Genomic DNA, 20,694 nt, shown 5'->3' on the forward strand with positions numbered 1-20,694 from the left:
TTCATCTGAGTCATATGATAGGATTCCATCTAAGCTTTGTCATTTTGGCAGGGGGAGGGACCCTGAACTCTGTGTTCAAGGCTTGACCCTTGTCCCACTTAATACCAGTTTTACAATGAGCACATATAGAAAATTAAAAAAAAAAGATGCTTATTTATCGAAATCACAGCAAAACAGAAATCAGAGAAGGTATACATAAGAAAATATATACTGGACAGTATAGAGTAAAGGAGCTTTCCTATTGGGAGTGAGATAACTCAGCTCAATTAAGAGAGTATCCTTGATCTCACCCAAGGGGAAAACTTCCCAAAGTCTCTAGAGAAGCAAATAGGAGTAGGGACATGATGGAGACTGCCAGCTCTACCCATGTCTTCTCAGAGTTTTCTCAGAATTGTTTTTTGTTTGTTTGTTTGTTTGTTTTGTTCTGTTTTGTTTATTTGTTTGTTTTCTTTAATCAACCCGATGTGGGACTAGTTTTTTCCATCTTTCTTTCTCTAAGCCAGAAGCCAATTGCACCTGAATGATGAGTCCCTGAAAGGAAACTCCTGCTTGAAGAGTTCCCAAAGGAGGAAGGCTGCAGAATCTTCCCCTAGCCAGCTCTGCCTCACTACTCACACAGGGCAAGGGCATTCATCTTCACCAATTGAGGAGAAAGTCCCTTTCTGTTGTTGTTATTGTTCAGTCATGTCTCACTCTTTGTGACCCCTTTTGGGGTTTTCTTGGGAGAGATACTAGAGTGGTTTATCATTTCCTCCTCCAGCTCAATTTACAGATGAGGAAATTGAGGCAAATAGAGGTAAATGATTTGCCCAGGATCACACAGCTTGTAAATATCTGAGGCCAGATTTGAACTCAGGTCTTCCTGACTCTAGGCCCGTACTCTAGGCTTTGGGACAGGGGTTACACTTCTATTTCTCACTCTTGTCTATTCTTCTGTAACATGGGATATTATTACTTATGCTACTTGCATCACAGAGTTGTGTTGAGACTTTACTAAGCTAGTGAATGTAAAGTACTTTGCAAACCTTTAAGTACTCTTTCAACATCATCTGAGCCAGAGACAGAGACTAGACCTGTGGATTTCATTTGTATCAAGGTATCCCAGGTGAGGATGCTTGCCCTGCCAATGCAGGATGACATTTTATGTGAAATTTAGTCTTAGTTTCCTAGAGTACTGGTACCTTAAGTGATTCACTCAGTTCAACATGGCCAGTATGCGTCAGTGGTAAGACTTGAACCCGGTCTTCCTGGTTTCGAGGTTTACTATCTGTCTACTATGGCAAACTACTTCTCGTCAATTTTTCTTATTGTCATGTGAGCTTATCAGGGAGAGGGCATCAAAACCACCAGTTCTCCACTATATGGCTCCAGAAGGTAACAAGGAGTGTTTTATTTTCCATGTGCTAAAATTTTATTTTTCAAGTTTTTCTTTCATTCATTCAGCTAGAAGGTACTGTTTGTACCACAAGGACTGGAGCCTCAAAATTAATATCCAAATGTAGTTGAAATTTCATTAACAGCCAAAAAAGGGTATCTCTGGTTTGCAATAGCATTCAGTAGTTGCAGCAGGTTGAAAAAATTCTTGTACCCTTGTGCAAACAACAAAAAGCCACAGTCTACCTTAAAGCGCTAGGATTTCTTCTCTGATTAGTGTATACTTCCAGTATACATCTCTTCTAAAATTCAGAAAGAAAGACAGAGGAAAAAAAAAGACAGTCTTTGCCCCTACAACTGATCAGTCATAATTGTGCCCTAAAGCCTTTTATGCAATGGGAGCATCTAATGAATATGATAAATAAATAACACAGGGAAATTCCTTCCTTTTATCCTATAAGAAATTAGTTCTTATTTTGCTTATATCATTATTTTAGCTGGCATGTTTGCAAAGGCTATTATAGCTCAGACAATTGTCCAGTTCTCTTAAGAGGCCTGCTAAATTATTTGTAGAGTTGACCTTGTATCAGAATTAACTCTATAGGATCAGCTTAAGTAAGAAAAGAATATTAGTTTCTGAGGGATGGATAGTACTGGAGTCTGTTTGGAAGGCAGCTGGAGAATGTATTGCTGGCTACATGTGATTTTATCAAACTGTACTTTGTCTAAGTATTTTTTTAAAAAATATTATTTAGGCTGATCCTCTCCTCTTCCAACCCCTGCATTGCCATGATCAAGATAGTAGCCATCATCGGATAGCTACTATTAATTAACCTGGACTAATTAACATGACTCCTTTAAGGGATATGCAGTCTCTCATTCTTCCCAATATTACGTAAGATGTTATCTGACTTCCCCAAGATGCTAATCTTTCTCCTTTCCTCAATACTTCCTTAATTCACTTAGATATGCACAAGTTCCTTTTTGTGATTAAATGTAAGCTCACTGAAGACAAGAACAGTTCCATTTAATCTTTCTTTTAATCTCCAGATCATAGACTATAGTAAATTCTTAATAAATACCTGCTAAATCATTGGAGGGAAGAGTGCTTCAGATATAGGATACAACATGAACAAAAGCAAGGATGAAAGCACATTGTGAAGGATCTTGAATTTCAGGCTTAGAAGAATGAATTATACTTGGTAGATTTAAACTGCGTTGAACAGTGGAATGAATGATGGAAATGTGCTTTAGGAAGTTTTATCAAACAACAGTATAAACAGTGGAATCTACAAATTACGTGGGACAGCATAATTTTGTTATGGTTTTATTCTGTGTCTGCAGTGGTCACATGCACCTGTCACACATTATTCATTTTTCTCTTTTGTTGTATATTTAATCCTTTTTCATAAGACTGGATATTGCTCTGATGTAGACAAATCCCACTGATCTAATGATGCTAAATTTCAATATATAACGTTAGAATATAAGGTCCTTGCTGGCAGGAATTTTTTTCTGGTTTTGTCCACCTTGCCCTTAGTAGGAACTTAATAAGTTCTTGTTGGATTGAATGACAATGACCAAGGGATAATGGGAAAGATCCCAAACTAACCTACTGTGGTTATTAACATGAGGCAGATAATAGTACAATTTCAAGAGCATTCAGCCCTCACCTACTTCTCAGAGAAGAATCTCATCTTATATTTTCCAGAGAAAATAATATAATTTATCAATTTCTTGTTCCAAGAAAAAACATAAGTTCCTCCTCTTTTTCCCTCTAGTCTCATGAAAGCCAACAGTGGGTTTTTAGTTTTATGCCATTCCAACTTTCCATTTGTGAGTTAATTATTTAAATTCTTATACAAGGGAAGACCTTCCTAATGATAGATTATTCTTTTTAGCCAAACACCTTTCCTGTGCTACACAATGGATGTACGATGGTATCTAAAATACCTTAGACAATTCTGTCTGGGTTTGGAACATGAGGAAACTGAATCAGATAAATCAATCCAAGGTCAAATCTTGCCTCTGACCCAATAGCTATTTGACTCAGGTCTCCTTGACTCCAAGTGCTGTCCTTCCATTAACTATTGCAACCTGAATAGATGCTATAGAATGCTAGCAGAGTGAGGCATCCTTCCTCCCCCTTTTCTCCCGTTTGATTCCTCTCTTTATTTTTACTTCATTCAGAATTTATTTAAAGGTTGTCTATTAAGTGACTCCTATATTCAATACACTTATGCTAATGCAATATGAAAATTAACTTGGGACAAAGTAAAATAATTAAATATATTGATGTATAATAAACTTGAAATAATGGGGTTTGGACATATGTGCAGAACTCTTCAGGTGTCTCTCCCTATGGAGTGACTGAAAAGTCTGATCCTGGGAGAGTCCTAATGATGTAGAATGAATGTGCCTTAGAAAGACTATGGAGAATAAGTAGATATTCTGTGACTGGTTCTAGTATGCTAACCATATGGGGAGAAGTCTTTTCTTTGTTTTGTTTTGTTCATTTGGCTGCATAGAGAAAACTGGGGGCATTCTTGTCCTGCAACTTCTTATTGCCCCTGCAACTAGCTTCTACCATTGGTCACTTTCTGTTGAGACCTTCATTTCCCCAAACTTCCTTCTGATTCTCTGAACTTTACCACCATGTTCCTATGTGGGTTCCTTCCCCCCTCAGTTCCCTGCACCTACCCTCCCATCCTGGCCAAGTCACTTAATCCTATTTGCCTCATTTTTCTCATCTATACATAGAGCCAGAGAAGGAAATGACAAACCACTCCAAGTATCTTTGCCTAGAAGACCCCAAATGGGGTCATAAAGAGTGAGACATGACTGAAAAATGACTGAACACTAACAACTCCCCCTACCCTTCTTCTTGGGTACTCCCCAGCTTAAACTTTTCACTTCACTCTCTTTGGATGTATTCTGGTATTGTATATCTTTTTCTCTTATTTTTTTATAAGTGACTAATCCAAGGTCACAGAGGTAGTAAATAGCAGGACTGGAATTGATCTAATTTTCACCTTGTCTTGTGTACTATTAATTAGCTTTTAGGGGTATATGCTTGAGTTCAGCTAGGTTTGAAGCAGCTTGAAAGCAAAGATAGGCTACTTTATGTGCATACCTGGTTATCTGTTACAAATTTCTCAACACATTCTAATCATTTATTTGTTGAATGAGTCATGTTCTAGGCCATGAGTCCTGTAGGCAGAGAACAACATTTAGAGTCAGAGGTGATTTTGACCTACTTGTGTGACCTTGGACAAGTTGTTTACCTTCTCTGTGCTTGTTTTGTTTTTCATCATCATCATCATCATCATCATCATCATCATAATGCAATTTAAGGGTTGTAAAGCACTTTACAAATATTATCAACTACCCTGAGAAGTATGTACTGTTATTATTTCCATTTTACATATTAAGAAGCTGAGGCACAGGAAAATCAAGTGCCTTGCCCAGGGGTCACGTATCAAGTAAGTGTCTGAGGCAGGATTTGAACTCGGGGCTTCTTAGACTCAGACTCTTCATGGATAATGTCCAATTAGAGACAATGGTATAAGGGAAAAGACTTTAGTCTCTTCTCCCCATAAAGGCCACAAGATATTGTCTTCAATCCTTAGCCTTTGAAATTACTTTTCTCCATGATAAATATCATTCACATTCCTTTGATGTTAGTCTAGAGGCAGGTGGTTAGCACTGTATATAGGGAACTGAACCTAGAGTCAGAAAGGCCTGAGTTCAAGTCCAGCCTCAGACACTTAATACCTGTGTTACTCTGGGCAAATCATTTATCCTTTGTCTGCCTCAATTTTGATATCCATAAAATCAGAATAATAATAGCACCTATCTCCCAGTGTTATTATGATGATCAAATGAGATGATATTTTTTTTTTGTTGTTGTTGTTGTTGTTTTTGGTGAGGCAATTGGGGTTAAGTGACTTGCTCAAAGTCACATAACGAGTGAGTTTTATGTGTGTGAGGCTGGATTTGAACTCAGGTCTTCCTGACTCCAGAGCAGGTGCTCTATCCACTTGACCACCTAGCTGCCCCAATGAGATGATATTTGTAAAGCACTTTGCAAACCTTAAAGTATTACATAAAGGCTAGCTATTCTTCTTCAACCAGTTTTAATAGAGGTGTCACAATGCACAGAGTGCTAGGCCTGTAGTAAGGAGTCTAAATCTGAGTCTAAATCTAGTCTTGGGCACTACTAGCTGTATGACCCAGAGCAAGTCACTAGAGTATGACCTGTACAATGGGGATAATAATAGCATCTACCTCACAGGTTATTGTGATGATCAAAGGAGATAAGGTCAAGTGAGAATATGTGTGAAGTACCTAGCACAGTACCTGAAATATATAGGCATTTAATGAAAGCCTGTTCTCTTCTCTGCTCCCAACCCTCCAGTCTATTTCTAGGATTTGGGCAGAGTGACTACAAGCTGCAAGAGTCTTTATATGCATTGGATCTAGTGGAGGCAGATGAGGATCACTGAGTGATAAATATTGAAGTTCTCAAGTGTTAACTCATAAGTTATCTTTCCTCTGGGTATTCCCTCTTCTTATTTTAACATTAAGAGCTGCTTCTCAGTCCAAAGTTTGTACTTACCCCTTTTTCCTAGGTGGTCCATTCAAGGGTTAATATTGGTGACTCTTCATGAGAGTAGTTACATTACCTTTTTTGATATTCTTTGGCTTATTTCCCTTAGTATGAAGCCCTAGGGACAGATTATTTAAAGTTTGCATATTTGTTCATATCTAGGGCTTCCAAATGTAGAGAACAGGTTCAATGTACTATGTGAATCAGGTGTGGGACTGATACTTATTTTCTACACACAAAAGAATTCTAAAGAAACAAATGATTCACAATGTACATTGACTAGTCAGAAGCAATCAGTGACATATCATACAGTAATTATCACTTTACTCTGCAGGAAATTTGTATCACAAACATCAGAATATGAAATAATTTACAGGATCATTGAATAAGAAGGATCATATTTCACTTCAGTTCCACACTGTCTAACCAACTCCCAAATATCCTCCTGATGGTTTTTTAGACTCTCCAATGATGAATTTCCCCTTGCTATCTTTAGGTAGGTTGACCTCCAGAGCTCTCAAACCTGTAAGCTCATTTTCTCACCTGGATATGTCCATCTTGATGTTGAATCCAAATTAATCTACTCAGGGAAGAAAACACAAAGTGGAAGAGGTAACCTGGATACTAGATGCAAGTTTGCATGATGTTGTTACTCTATACTAGCTGCCATAGGAAAGTGATCACTATGATGCTGGAGTGGGGAAGAACCAGCCCACCATCCCCTATCTCTTTTTGGTTTTGTAATGGTAGCTGGAAGACAGCCAGAAACTACCTCTTCTCTTTTCTCTGTCCGTCTGTCTGTCTGTCTCTTTCTAAAGGTCCAATGAGTCATTGGTTTGCCTTGCTCCACAACCAACAGGGGACTGTTTTATCATTTCAAAGCACCCACATCCTTCATTGCTTAGCCACAATATGGCCAGAAGCCCATCACATGACCAAAAGCAGCCAGGATGTTTATGATTCCCCAAGGACCCAAATGCTGACTCATACATATAACTGACTGAAGCTAGCAGGGAGTATATTTGCATGCTCTGTACAACCTATGTTACATTATCTTATAGATTTGGTGCTAATGAGTCTCCATCTGGTACATAATTATTTTGTTTTAAGGTTGAAGGGTAGAAGAAAAGGTTTGCAGAAAGTGACTAAACTACCATCTTTCTGGTTCCGTGAGTCAAAACCAAAACATAACAAAACAAAAAAAATTCCTTTCCTCAAGGAACTTATATCCTATAGCAAGTGTTGTGTTTTTGTTTTTGTTTTGTTTTCACTTCTGGGAAAGAAAGGCATTTTTTGTACCCTTCTAGCTCTCCTATACATATTCTAAGATAGCACTATGTAAACCAAAGGGAGAAAAAAAATGATGAGCTTCTTGAGGCCAGATGACCATAGTAAATACCACTGGAAGGGATTTTATATAACCTAGTCCAGTTTCCATTAACACAAGTACAATCCATGATTCTAGAGGACCTATGATGGAACTTACTACCCGCCTTCTGACAGAGAAGTGAGGGACTCAGGGGACAAAATGAAATAAATGTATTTTTGAAGACAGTCAACTTAGGAATTTCTGTTGCTTGTTGTTGCATATTTATTATGTTTTTTTTTTTCACTCCCCTCTCCCCAATGCTGAAAGATAGAAAGAAGAAAAAATAGATTTTGATTAATTGGAAGAAATAATCTATTCCAAATCTCTGAAGGAATTGAGGCCCAGAATAGTAAAACAGTTTGCCCAAATTCATAAAGGTAGGAAGAATAGGACAGCTAGGTGGCACAGTGAATAGTGACAAGACTGGAGTCAGAAATACTCATCTTTCTGAGTTCCAGTCTGGCCTCAGATACTTACTAGCTATGTGACCCTGGGCAAGTCACTTAATCCCATTGCCTAACCCCCCACCCCCTGAAAAGAAAAGAAAAGAAAAGAAAAGAAAAACCACTTTGGGGGCTTCTAAGTGGTGTGGTAGATAGAGCAACAGCCCTGGAGTCAGGAGGACCTGAGTTCAAATCTGGCCTCAGACACAACTCTTACTAGCTGTATGACCCTGGACAAGTCACTAAACCTCAACTGCCTTACAAAACAAAACAAAATAAACAAACAAAAAGAAAATCTGTGAAAGGGGCAGCTAGGTGGCACAGTGGATAGAGCACCAGCCCTGAAGTCAGGAGGACCTGAGTTCAAATCCAGCCTTAGACCAAACACTTGACACTTATTAGTTGTGTCACCTTGGGCAAGTCACTTAACCCCAATTGCCTTATTAAAAAAACAAAAATTTATTGTTTTGTTGATTGTCTTGACAAGACAGTAATGGAGCAAATCTGAATAATGTATATGAAACTTTAAAATGTACCATGAATATATATATATATATGTTTCTAATGTGTATATGTACATATATGTTTTATGTATATGGCAGATATGTACATTATGTATATATATATATATATTTTTTTTTTCTTCTGGAAAGTCAGTTGTTAAATATTTTCTGGCACATCCTTGACTCTTATCAGTCAGTCAGTCAATAAGCATTTATTAAGTGGCTATTAAGGGTCAAGCACTGTGCTAAGTGCTGGGGATGCCAAAAGAGGCAAAACACAACCCCTGCCCTCAAGGAGGTCTCATTATAATGAGAGAGACAACAAGTAAACAAATATATACAAACAAGCTGGATACAGGATAAATAAAGATAGAGAAAAGGCACTAGAATTTAAGAAGGTTTGGGAAAGCTCCTTGTAGATAACTTCCTATCAAGTCTAAGCCATCTGAGCTTCAGATCACCACTTATGCTTAGTCTCAATAGGAGTTTAGGATTTAAACGTCTGTTGTTAAATTGAGTCTATACAATTTCTTAACAGCCAGTTGAAAAGGGAATTCAGACGAAGCTGTTATTTGGCAGCTGAAGCTCAACAAAGCTGATCCTTTTGCTGAATTTTGTCAAACTGGTTTGAGTGCATCTAGAGAGCACATTAATATAAGCATGGCAAATCCCACTGGTAGTCTTAGACTTTATCCTATTTCGTAGCTGCTTCTGAGCCAGAAACAGAACTGTCAGAAGTGGGGAAATGGTAGATTAAAAGAGACATAGACACACACTCATCCCTAGCCTCCCTTCAAGATTATGTGAATCTTTGGTAAAAGTCAAAGCCTGTTACATCATTAGAAGGAAAACCATTTGGCTCCCCTAGTCTTTTGCAGTCCAATTTATGTCCAATTTGCAGACTCTCAACATAGCAGCCTCACAGTTCATAAAATCAAGCTCAGTCCAGGCAAAGTCTCTTGGTAATGGATTTAGGATCACTGGAGGTGTTACCTGCAGTTCATGATGGGTAACTTTCTTGTTAACTAAGGTCCCTTTAGCTAAATGAGTTCCAGGTTTAAAAGTCTCTCCCTCCTCCCCACCCCCACCTCACTCCCTCTTATTTTTGGCAAGGATATTTGGGATGGGGGAGGCATGGGGAGAACAGGCATATGACTTTATTAGGCTTTTCGTGGAGAGCTTTTCATTGCAAAGGCTACAGGAAAAAAAAAAAAACAGCCTAGATAATCCAGTCTTTGTATAAACTGAAGGTGGTGAAAGGAAAGTGGTGTATAGGGGCCAGGGGATCAACCCTCTGGCTCCACTTGGCTATGTAGCAACTTGGGGAGACAGTCTTGTACTCAGAGTGGTGCCTGGCTGTTTCTGCAGGTAACTGCCACTCTGTGGACACCATCCAATGAGAGAAAACCACAGATTGCGTATCAAGGGAATGCTTAACATCTCCTGTCCACTGCTCCAAGTGTCGCTGGGCACTAGCAACCTATTCCCTTTCAACCACTGAACTCAGGGGGATGTTAGTCATTAGTCAATTGTTGAAAACAGATTAACTTAATATACTAGGCATATGTTTGAGAATATGAGGAGAGACACACATAACCCATCTATGTATATGGAAGTCAAAGCTAGCACTACCCTCTCATCCCCAGCTTAATTTTTTTTCAGGCAAAAAAATCCTATATTTAGTTAGAATTTATTATTACTAAAGGGAAAAACCTCATTTGCAACGTTAGAGAAATTTCAACTGGCAATTGCAAGTAGTCAGTCTGTTGTTTTGATTTTTTCCCCCGTAACGCTATAGAAAAGTCCATCAATTTTAAAGGCTCAGAAAATGCATTTCAAGTTTCTGTTTCTCACCCTCTCCCCACCTTCCAAGAGACTGTCCTTTGCAATTTATGTAGATATCTCTTAGGAACTTATTATAAGGATATCTATTTTATATATATGGATAGGTACTGAACCTATGGTTTACTGATGAAGAGAACTCCCTCTAACAATGCATATTATTAGCTTCTCTTTCACTTATAATTTCAGAAAGGTACCTAGAATACTGAGAAGTTCATTGACATGCCTGGGGGTTGATAGTAGGTATATATCAGAGTTGTGACATGAATAAAGGCCTTCCTGGCATTGAGGCTGACTATTCACTATGCCCTATTGCCTCTCACCAATTTGATATTAGTTATTTCTGTGTATGTTTTTCTCCTCTGTTAGGATATAAACTCATTCAGGGCAGGAAATGGATTTCATTTATCTTAATATCCTCCTTAGCTCAGCACAGTAACACATGCATTAATACATCAAGCACTTATGATTTATGAAGTCATGTTTTTTTCTTTTCATAAAGATCAGATATTTAGAAATTAAAACAAAAACAAACAAAAAACAACCTTTTAGTAGTCATCTAGCCCAAATCCTTTATTTTATAAATGAGGGAACTGAGCTTCAAGACATGAAATGATTTGCCCAAAGTGACATAGTATTTAATAAGCACCATTGATGTGTAAAATTGGAGAACTGCTTGAAGTTCTGACTAAATGACATGCCAGTGGTTACACAGATATTAAGTGTCATAGGCAGGACCTGACTTCAGGTCCAAGATTAGAGCACTGGGCCTGGACACAGAAAGACCTCAGTTAAAATCTGGCCTCAGATACTTAAGTGTGACCCTGGGCAAGTAACTTAACTTTTATTTGCCTCAGTTTCCTTATCTGTAAAATGAAGATAATAATCAGGCCTCCATCCCAGGGTTATTGTGAGGATTAAATGAGATAATAATTGTATAATGCTTAGCACAGTGCCCAACATATAATAAAAGCTTCATAAATATTTGCTATTATTAACTACTTTATGACATGACAAGCAACTGAACAACAGCAACAAAATACCCTATGGTCCTTCATATAGTAAGGACTTAATCAATGTTTACTGGATAGCTGAATAAATAAGTGAAGGAAATAAGTTTAGCCTTCCAGGCATTTTTTTAAAGTTCCATTTAAAATCTGCCCCCTTCTGTGTTGCCCCCTACCTCTTACGTACACACTTCTTAGACTCTTTACATAATCTCACTATTCTCTTGTAGTCGCCCTCTTCATGCAAAGGACTTCAGCTTCTTTGCTTTCTAAAGTAAGTTTTCCCTCAATCTCATAAACTCTCTTCATTTTAAATTCTGAATACATGATGTTCCATGATCTAGTGAATGAGGCTATAACTTCTCTGTAAGGTCATCTATTTCTACTTTCAACCTACAGTTGGAATTAGGTTATATTCGAGAAAAATAGCTTGTTAATTGTTTGTTTTCCCTGGAGAAGGAAGTAGTCAAAGGAGAAATCATTGCTTTCTTTTGCTTCCTAATAACTATATATGCTAGGTTCCCTGTTACAGGATATTCAGAATTTCTCCTATGAATATGTACTCGTATGTTTGTATGCATCCCTTCCCTACATATTCCACCCCCTACTCAGTGAACTATACTTTTTAACAAAGATAAACATACACACACACACACACACACACATACATACCCCAAAACCAACCAAGTGTATTTGAAATTAAATGTAATATTCCAAACCCATAAAAATGAATAATTTTACCTATTTAGTGAGAATAGAACTAATTTTCTTATCTTTTTACACAGCAGTCAGTTTCTTCTTATGTCAACAAGTCAACAGTCATTTATGAAGTGTAGACCATGTGCCAGGCAGCAAACTAAGTGCTAAGGATACAAAGAAAGGCAAAAGACAAAATAAAACAAAACAAAACAAAAGGGAAAATAACAACAACAAAAAACAATACCTGACCTCAAGGGGCTTATCCCACATTTCTCTGAATTCCTCCTATTCTTTATTTTTTTACAGAGCAATAATATCCCATTACACTATAGTACTACAATTTTTTAGCCATTCCCCAATAGGTGGACACCCACTTTACCTCTACTTTGTTATTAACAACAACAACAATTAAAAAAAGTACTATAAACATTTTGGTATTTTCTTTATATCTTTGACTTCCTTTTTGGAAAAATGTCTGGCAGTAGGATTTTTGTATCACTTGATGCAGACATTTCCATAATTCTTTTTAAATGATTTCAAATTATTTTCCAGAATAGTTGGAAGAACACTGAATTGGCATGTCTTTATTCCCATAACCCCCCCAATACCAATTATTTCCATATTTTTTTCTGAAGTTTGTCTATTTGTTACCTATAAGATGAATTCTCAGTACTGTTTTGATTTTCATTTCTTTTACTGTTTGGTGATTTGGTGTAACCTTTCAAATTGTTATTAATCATCTGTCATTCCTTTGAGAACCCTTTGTTCCTTTTTTAAATATTGGGGAATGTCTATTGGTCTTTTATATGTAAATCTCTAGATATCTCTGATATTAGCATTTTATCAGAAATATTTGATTAAAGGTTTTTTTTTCCCCTAAATTGACAGTTTCTCTTCTTACACTATATTGGTTTTGATTTTTTTTGTAATTGTAAACATATATGCATATATATGTATGTGCATATATACATACTTACATAAATGTATGAATCTTGAGTGTCTTCTGGTAGATTGATCTCCAGATATTTTATTTATTTTGTAATTATTTTGAAAATTATTTATATATTATTTCTCCCCAGTTTTGGTTATTACTTTGTAGCAACATATTGTTTTTTGTGGATCTCTTTTTTATTTTACTAATTCCTGACATTATTCCTGTTCTTTAAGAATTACTTTTGGGATTCTCTGGGGTTTCTGACTAGATTTGTATCTTGTCTGCCAATGAGATATTTTAACATCTTCTTTGTCCTTGCTTACATCTTTTATGTCTTTTTTTTTTTTTTCCATCGCTACTATCACTAGAACTTCCGGAATGCTGTCAAATAATGAAATTAAAGGGCAGCATTCTTGCTTGGCCTTCCTACATTTCTTGGGGAATCTCTTAGTATTTCTTAATTATAAATAACAATATATTTTGATTTGAGGTGTATGCTTTGTATCATAAAGAAAACTAGCCCTTCTATATCTATTTTTTATTGGGATCAAAAAAAAACAGAAATGAGTTATATTTTGCTAAAAGTTTTTAAAATATTTATTTGATATGCTTTTGGTTACTTTGGTTATTTGTTTTTTTATATGACTGACAATATTAATTGTTAATCTCAATGTTGAGCCCTCCTGGCATCCCTGGTATAAAACTAATTTAATGATAATAGATATATTTTTGATATGTATTACTTACCACTTTTTTCCCTCTATGATTTTATTTCATTATCTCTGCCTCTATACTTATTATTTTTTTTAATGAATATTTGGACAGCTAGCTAGTACAGTGGATAGAGTGAATCGGGAAGACTAATTTAAATTCTGCCTCAGATCCTACTATCAGTATGAATTTGGGCAGTTTGTTTAACCTTTTTCAGTCTCAATTTTCATCTGTAAAATGGAGTAATAATAGTATCAACCTCAAAAAGTTGTTGCGAGAATCAAATGAAATAATATATACTAAAGCACTTTGCAAAGCTTAAATATAAATGCTATCTAGTAGATATCTTGAGTTTTAATCTCTTTATGCTTTATCCATTTCACTTTATTTATTTAAGTCATGTATGTCTCATAAAGGGAAGTCTATAGACTACTTTGTGAATTGTAAAGAATAATTTGTATACCATATGGATTATTTTCTTTTTAAATATTTGATAAAATCCACTCATAAATCTCTGTGAACTAAGTTTTATTATTTTATTTTGAGAGTGACTTTATTACTTTTAAATATTACTTTACAAAAGCAGGTTGTTTAAAATATCTATTTCATGTAATAAATTTGAACATTTAACATTTTTGTAGATGATCATCCATTTCCTTTAAACTCTCAGATTTTTTAATCAATTAATTGCATTATATTAAGGTCTACTAATTCTTATTTTTCTCTGTTGTGAATTCATATTTTTTATTTTGGTAATTTGATACCCCCTTTCTTTTTCATTAGATTACTTAAAGATTCATTTGTTTTGTCTTTTCAAAGAAACATATATTAGGTTTATTTTTAATTTCTATAGATTTTTTTTTTACTATTTTATAATTTTTCCTCTAATATTCTGGATTTTGTGCTTGTTTTTGGATTACTAATTTTTTGATTCCCTAGTTTTTTAGATTGCTTATTCAATTCAATAATTCTTTTTCTATTTTTCTAATGTATATTTTCAGAAATGTAATTCTTTGTCTGTAAGGATTGTTTGGTTACTACCTAGAAATTGTGGTATATTAAGCAATATATTTCTCTTTCACGTAGTTATTAATTTTTACATAATCATTTCTTTGGCCCATTCATTTTTCAGGATGTCATTATTAAGTCTACATTTACTGTAGGTTTGTATCATTTATATGTCTTCACTGTATTAGTTATTATTTACATTATATTATGTTCTGTAAAGACTCTGTTTCATATTCCTGACCTTTTCACATTTATTTATATTTTCTCCATGCCCTACCACATGGTCTATTTTCATAAAAGTACCACATGATGTGGAATCCTATGTATATTTTTTTAATGTTTTCTTTCAGAAGACAACGTGGTTCATTCCTTAGAAATACCAAACCATGAAGGAAGCAATGTCGAGAAATGGTAGTCATTATATATTCTGAGTCCTATCCCAGTACTTATCATGATTCTTCACTACTTCTATAGTTTAGCTTTGCTTCTATGATCCTCCCATGACCTTACAGAATTCTATATTGTGATGCAATCCTAGAAAATATTAACTTTGCTTAGAGAATGTGGTGTCCTATTGTGCCCATCTCGCCAGACAAAATCAATCATAAAGCTGATGACTTTTGCTAGAGACATATATTCTCCTTCCTCTCTACTCCTAATACCAGAGGATGATAAGTCTTTAATTGCATTTTTTCATTTCTAATCTATGATGAGTTCTACCTTGTAACCCTTCATCCCTTTCTCTGCCCTTTATTGCTTTTGTCCCACTCTCCCACACTTCCTTTCTTGTAGAGAGACTAAAAATTTACTTATTTCCTTGCCCCTGGACTAGGTATGAGTTCAGATCTCCTCTTGCCTCCTTTCTGACTGCTAAAGAATCCCTCTGTATTATCCTTTCTACAAATATGTACACATACATATATGCATGCATATACCTATACACATGCATATACATACATCCATACATCCATATATATATACACACATATACACATACACAGACATACACACACATACACATATATGTTTGCTTATCAATGGTACATAATTAGTAATTCAGCTCTTCTTCTTTCCTGTATCCTAATTCTTCGGGATACCTTTAAATCTTTAGTTCCTAAAATAATTTTTGTCTTTTGATTCTTCTTTTCTATTTAACCTGTTCTGTTGAATTTCTTTATTTTGTTTTGTTTTTAACAAAACATGACCATGAAAATTATGATAATTTATTGTTTAATTTTCTTTTCTTTTCTTCATAATTATACATGTTTACCTTTCTCAAGTTTCTCTTGTCAGGGGTGTTTGCAAGTCAAACTCTCTGTTCACTTTTGTTGTTGTTGTTCTTTTAATTTGTTTCATTTTCTTTGTTTTCAGGAATATCTCAAAAGTCTCTCTTTTGTTGAAGGCTCATCTCTTTCTACTGGTGATTAAGCTCAGTTAATAGAATGTTATTTAGGAGAGTAGCTTGGGTTTGTTTGTTTTTGAAATGGTCTATTCCATTCCTTAAGTACCATATTCATCCTCCATCATCCATGTGCCACTTGACACTCTTTATTTCTTTCAATGATTGAGCAGATTGATGTTTTCCACATCTTGTCATATATATATTGTGTAAAGGGGAAGTGTTCTTCACATTAAAGCTCAGCTGCTGGAGAACCAGGTTAGGCCTTTCATAGCTAGACACTGAAGCACAAATTTGGAAGTTTGCTTGCATTGGTTGTATCTGGTGCAGGGCATGGGCCAGCAATAGGCACAAGCAATTAGAGCTTGAAAAAATTTCAGTTTTCCAAATGTAGTTTGATGAGGCTTTGTGGTCTAGTTTCTTATTTTGTTAATGTACCTTTAATTACTCATGATTTCTCACATATTTGCTGTCTTTTGAGGTTTTTTGTTGTTTTTATTTGTTTTAGATTGGACTGGTATGTAGAAAAAAATGACTCCATCAAAATGTCAATTACATAACCCTGTTAAATAACTAATCATCATGGATTTAAATTTGTTGCTTTGTTAGTTTTTCTTCTGTTAGTGTCCATCTTTTTAGTTGAATGGGGAAAGCAGCTACCTGCAGAGGAATTCACCGGTAATCTCATTCTCCACTTCGTGTTTGAAAGTTCAATTGCTGATTCAGCACTTGGGTTCTAGGCTTCTAGCTTTTGGTCTTTCTGAGGCAACTGTGGGGAAGCAAGAAGCCAAATGTGGTATCTTGAGATGGTTATACTGAACCCCAAACACCTTTCCCTGCTGTACTTGCCTGGGCAGTGAGGAATGTTGCTTGTTACAAACTACCTCCAGAAATGGTCCACAACATGTGGCTGTGACATTTGAGTGGCTGCAGCTGCACTCCATTTTTAGAAGAGTTAAGGGACCCTGTGGTACTAGGGGTTTGGCAAATAAACCTGGCAAAATGTTTCTAATTTGGAAACATAAAGAATGCATCATCGCCAATCCATTTCTCTTTAATTTTTGCTACTAGAGTGTAACATGCACAGTTCTGATTCAATTACTCCTAACTCACCAAAATGTTTGTGAGAACTTCCTAAGACCCATTAAGTCATTTTCCATGATTTTGACTATCTATGGATAAAAACTCAGTGTGGGGAATTGAGGTCAAAAACTTATTTAGAGGATATAGGACAGAAACTTCAACATTTTTATATTAAAATTTCAGATATTTGAAGGAACATTTCATTTGCACTTTTATTTGAAGAATTGTATTTTTGTTTTTGCATTAAATTTATTCGGTAATTGCCCAAATATGATACTTAATCTACATCATGTCTATGCACACAGAATCTATCTTGGCAAATGTTGCCAATTTTTTTGAAATAACAATATGTGTATACATGTTACACTTATTTTCTATGCTGAGACAGATAGTTACTGAATTTAAAGTATTTACAGAGGCCTAGCCATTGTGAATGTTACAACTATATGGAAATATTTTTGGAAATGGTTTAAAATTGTTCCAAAGAAATTTCAAAATGCCATAATGTTTTTATAGGTAGTTATCTCAAATTCAACCTGCCCCCAAATCCATCCCACCTCCTATTTTTCCTAGTTTGGTCAAAGATACCAGGAAGTGTCATTCTTCCTTCTATTAGAGTGTTTTGACTGCCTATATTCTTAAGAAAAGCCAAAGTTAAACTGAAGAAAAAGAGAAGAAGAATCTGACATAGTCTGATATGCACCCTAAATTTCAGGGGAAAATATGTCAAAGGATTCAAATAAAAGAAAGGTAGGATCCCATGAATTAAAATGTTGAAGGGAAATTAAGTCCAGGAAGGATGGATGATACTCAACAATGAAATTCTGAAATAATTCCAGTGTAGAGGGAAAATGGTATTTGACTGAAGAGTGTGATATGATTATAGAGGAAACATGCCAACCAACATAGACTTTAGACATAGAAGAAATTTATAGGAGATGAAAACAAAATCAAGTAATAGTGAATGAATATAAGAATATGGCATGGTTCTGTAGATATTATCAGAAAAATTGCAACTTAGATTGAGCTGAAGGTGGTTGGAAAACTAAGGACAGCAAAAAGGATTTTTGTTTATTTTTTGCTTTTTTGGAATTACATTGGGAGAAAAGGGAAGATTAAAAAAAATCATTTTTACTGCAAAATTTGGATTCAGTCAAAAGATCATACTTAAAGATCTAGACGGCCACAAGTGGTTTAAGGCTGCAGATTCTCCACCCCTGCCCTAGGGATATATGCTTGCCTGTTCTAGTTAACATTTTTTTTTTTTTTTTGGCTAGGCAATGGGGTTTAAGTGACTTGCCCAGGGTTACACAGTTAGTAAGTGTTATGTGCCTGAGGTCAAATTTGAACTCAGGTCCTCCTGAATCCAGGACTGGTGCTCTATCCACTGTGACACCTAGCTGTCCCTTAAGATTTTTTTCAATAACTTAGATTAAAGCCTTGACACTATGTTTATTAGATTTACAGATGATTCTAAAGCGGGAAGTATAGTTGACAATGGATGGCAGAGTAGAACTCTAAATGAATATTAACAGCCCATGTTAGAATTCTGGGCTGAATCTAATAAGATGAAATTCAATAAGAATGGATGTAAAACCTTGCACTTGAGTAAAAAATGTCAACTTTGCAAATATAAGATAGGAAAAGCATATGGAAAGAGTTCTGAAAAAGACCTGAATGCTTTAGTGAGTAAGCACAATGTGTGTCAATTGTGATACAACAACTAAACAACACTAATATGATCCTGGGGTATAAAATGAACGTAACTTCTGGAAATAAAAGCTTCTTCCATCTCTCACTTCCTTCCTTCCTTCTTTCTTTCCTTCTAGAACCAGTGAAAAAAGAGCTTAAATAATGATTAAGTTTATCAGATGATGTGGCACAGTGGATAGACTGCTAAACCTGGAGTCAGAAAGACTTGAGTTTAAATCCAACCTCAGACGCTCACTTTCCTGTTTGGTGTTTACAATCCTTTGTAAGCTAGCTCGCTTTTATCTTTCCAGTCTTCTTACTCTCTGCCACCCAAACTCAAAAAAGCCAAGGTCTCCTATTGCTTTGGGGGCCATCTCCAGTCATCCTGATCGATATCTTGCCACTGGATATCGATGCCTCTGGAGAAGAGTGAAGCTGGTGACTTTGCATAGCCCTCCTTCACTTAAATCCAATTCATTTGAAAGTCATGGCTTCACCTTCCTGATGTTATGGTCCTCTTTGAGAACAAAGGACAAACAGCAACAACTCTCTGCCATATGCTTTTTGATGCAGAGACACTGACCTCCTTGCTGTTCCCCAAATAAGACACTCCATCTCTTATCTGCTGGCACTTTCTCTAGCATTCCCCCATGAATTAAATGTTTTCTCTTTTCTTCTCCACCTGCTAGCTTCCCTGACTTCCTTTAAGTCCCAACTAAAACCCATCTTCTACAGGAAGTTCTTAATCCCTCTTAATTCTAGTGCTTTCTCATTTAATTTCCTCTCTATCTATCCTCTATTTAGCTTGCTTGTTTATACAAATTTGTTTTCTCATTATCTCCTCCATTAAATTGTGAGTTCTTTGAGGGCAAGAACTGTCTTTTGCCTCTTTATATTCCTAGCATTTAACACAATGTCTGGTACATAGTAGGCAGTTTGTTGACTGAGTAGTGGGAGAAGGGATGGTAGGTGAGTCTGAGTTAGGTGTTGGTTCATAGAATTTTTGAGTTCTTGGTGTCCTAGACAATGGAGACAGCAGAAATTTCTTTATCTTTGCACATAATTTCTGTTTTGGAGAGGTCTGAGACATCATGAAGATCAAAAAAAATGTCTAGTCCTCCACCTTGCTCATCATGTGATTCAGAAATTCCGTTAATTTTCACTTTTTTAGAGACTATTGTCTCCCGTTTTGTAGTTATATAAAAACAATAAAATGTTGGTAGATAAAGGTAGACTTTTGTTCCCGGGAGAAGCTTGGGGTCATTATAAAGGCTTTGCCATTTTTTAAAGACATTTTGGCCTCCTTGCTACCTTATGATTAATTCAAGACCTAACCTGTCTTATTAGAGTCTAGGATTCAGTCACAATCAAGCTACAAAATTATCTGTATTTTTTAACATATATACTACTTCATATATATTTGCTGAACTCACCTATGGACAATATACTGTATAAAATATTGTATATGACTGCTTTTTACTTATCCATAAACACTCTTCCTCTGTCTTAGCCCATAATATTTCCTAAGCCTGCAACACTATTCCCCAACCTCTGTTGAAATCCTGCTCAAACTAAGACCCAGGTATATATTCACTCTTTTATAATCCCCTTCAAACTTGAAAAGCTATTTATTTCTGTGTCTGAGGAAATAAATACGCTGCCCCTTAGACAGATGAATTGAAAAGAATTTTGTGAGCTTATTTTTGTCTCTTTCTAAGAAGTCTGGGTATCTGGCCAAGATACTCCCTAATGCAGTGCTGAGTGCATGGGAGGCCTTCAATAAATACCTGCTGATTAACTGCCTACATTTCAGTTTGAGGGATTGCTTTAAGCCTGTCTGGATTTCAGCTTTAGTGGAGTACGGGTCATTTTTCCTATCTCATTCTCACTTTATGGTTACCTACAATGAACTGTAGGTTAGTTGTTAAACAGATGTCATGTGTCAATCCTGAGGTGACTGTATTGCAGTAGCAAAGGAAATTACACCTGTACAATGTAAAATGTGTGCACAAACTGGTAAT

The sequence above is a fragment of the Vombatus ursinus genome, unplaced genomic scaffold, assembly GCF_900497805.2.
Source record: "Vombatus ursinus unplaced genomic scaffold, bare-nosed wombat genome assembly UNPS02014801.1, whole genome shotgun sequence".
Lineage (NCBI taxonomy): Eukaryota > Metazoa > Chordata > Mammalia > Diprotodontia > Vombatidae > Vombatus > Vombatus ursinus.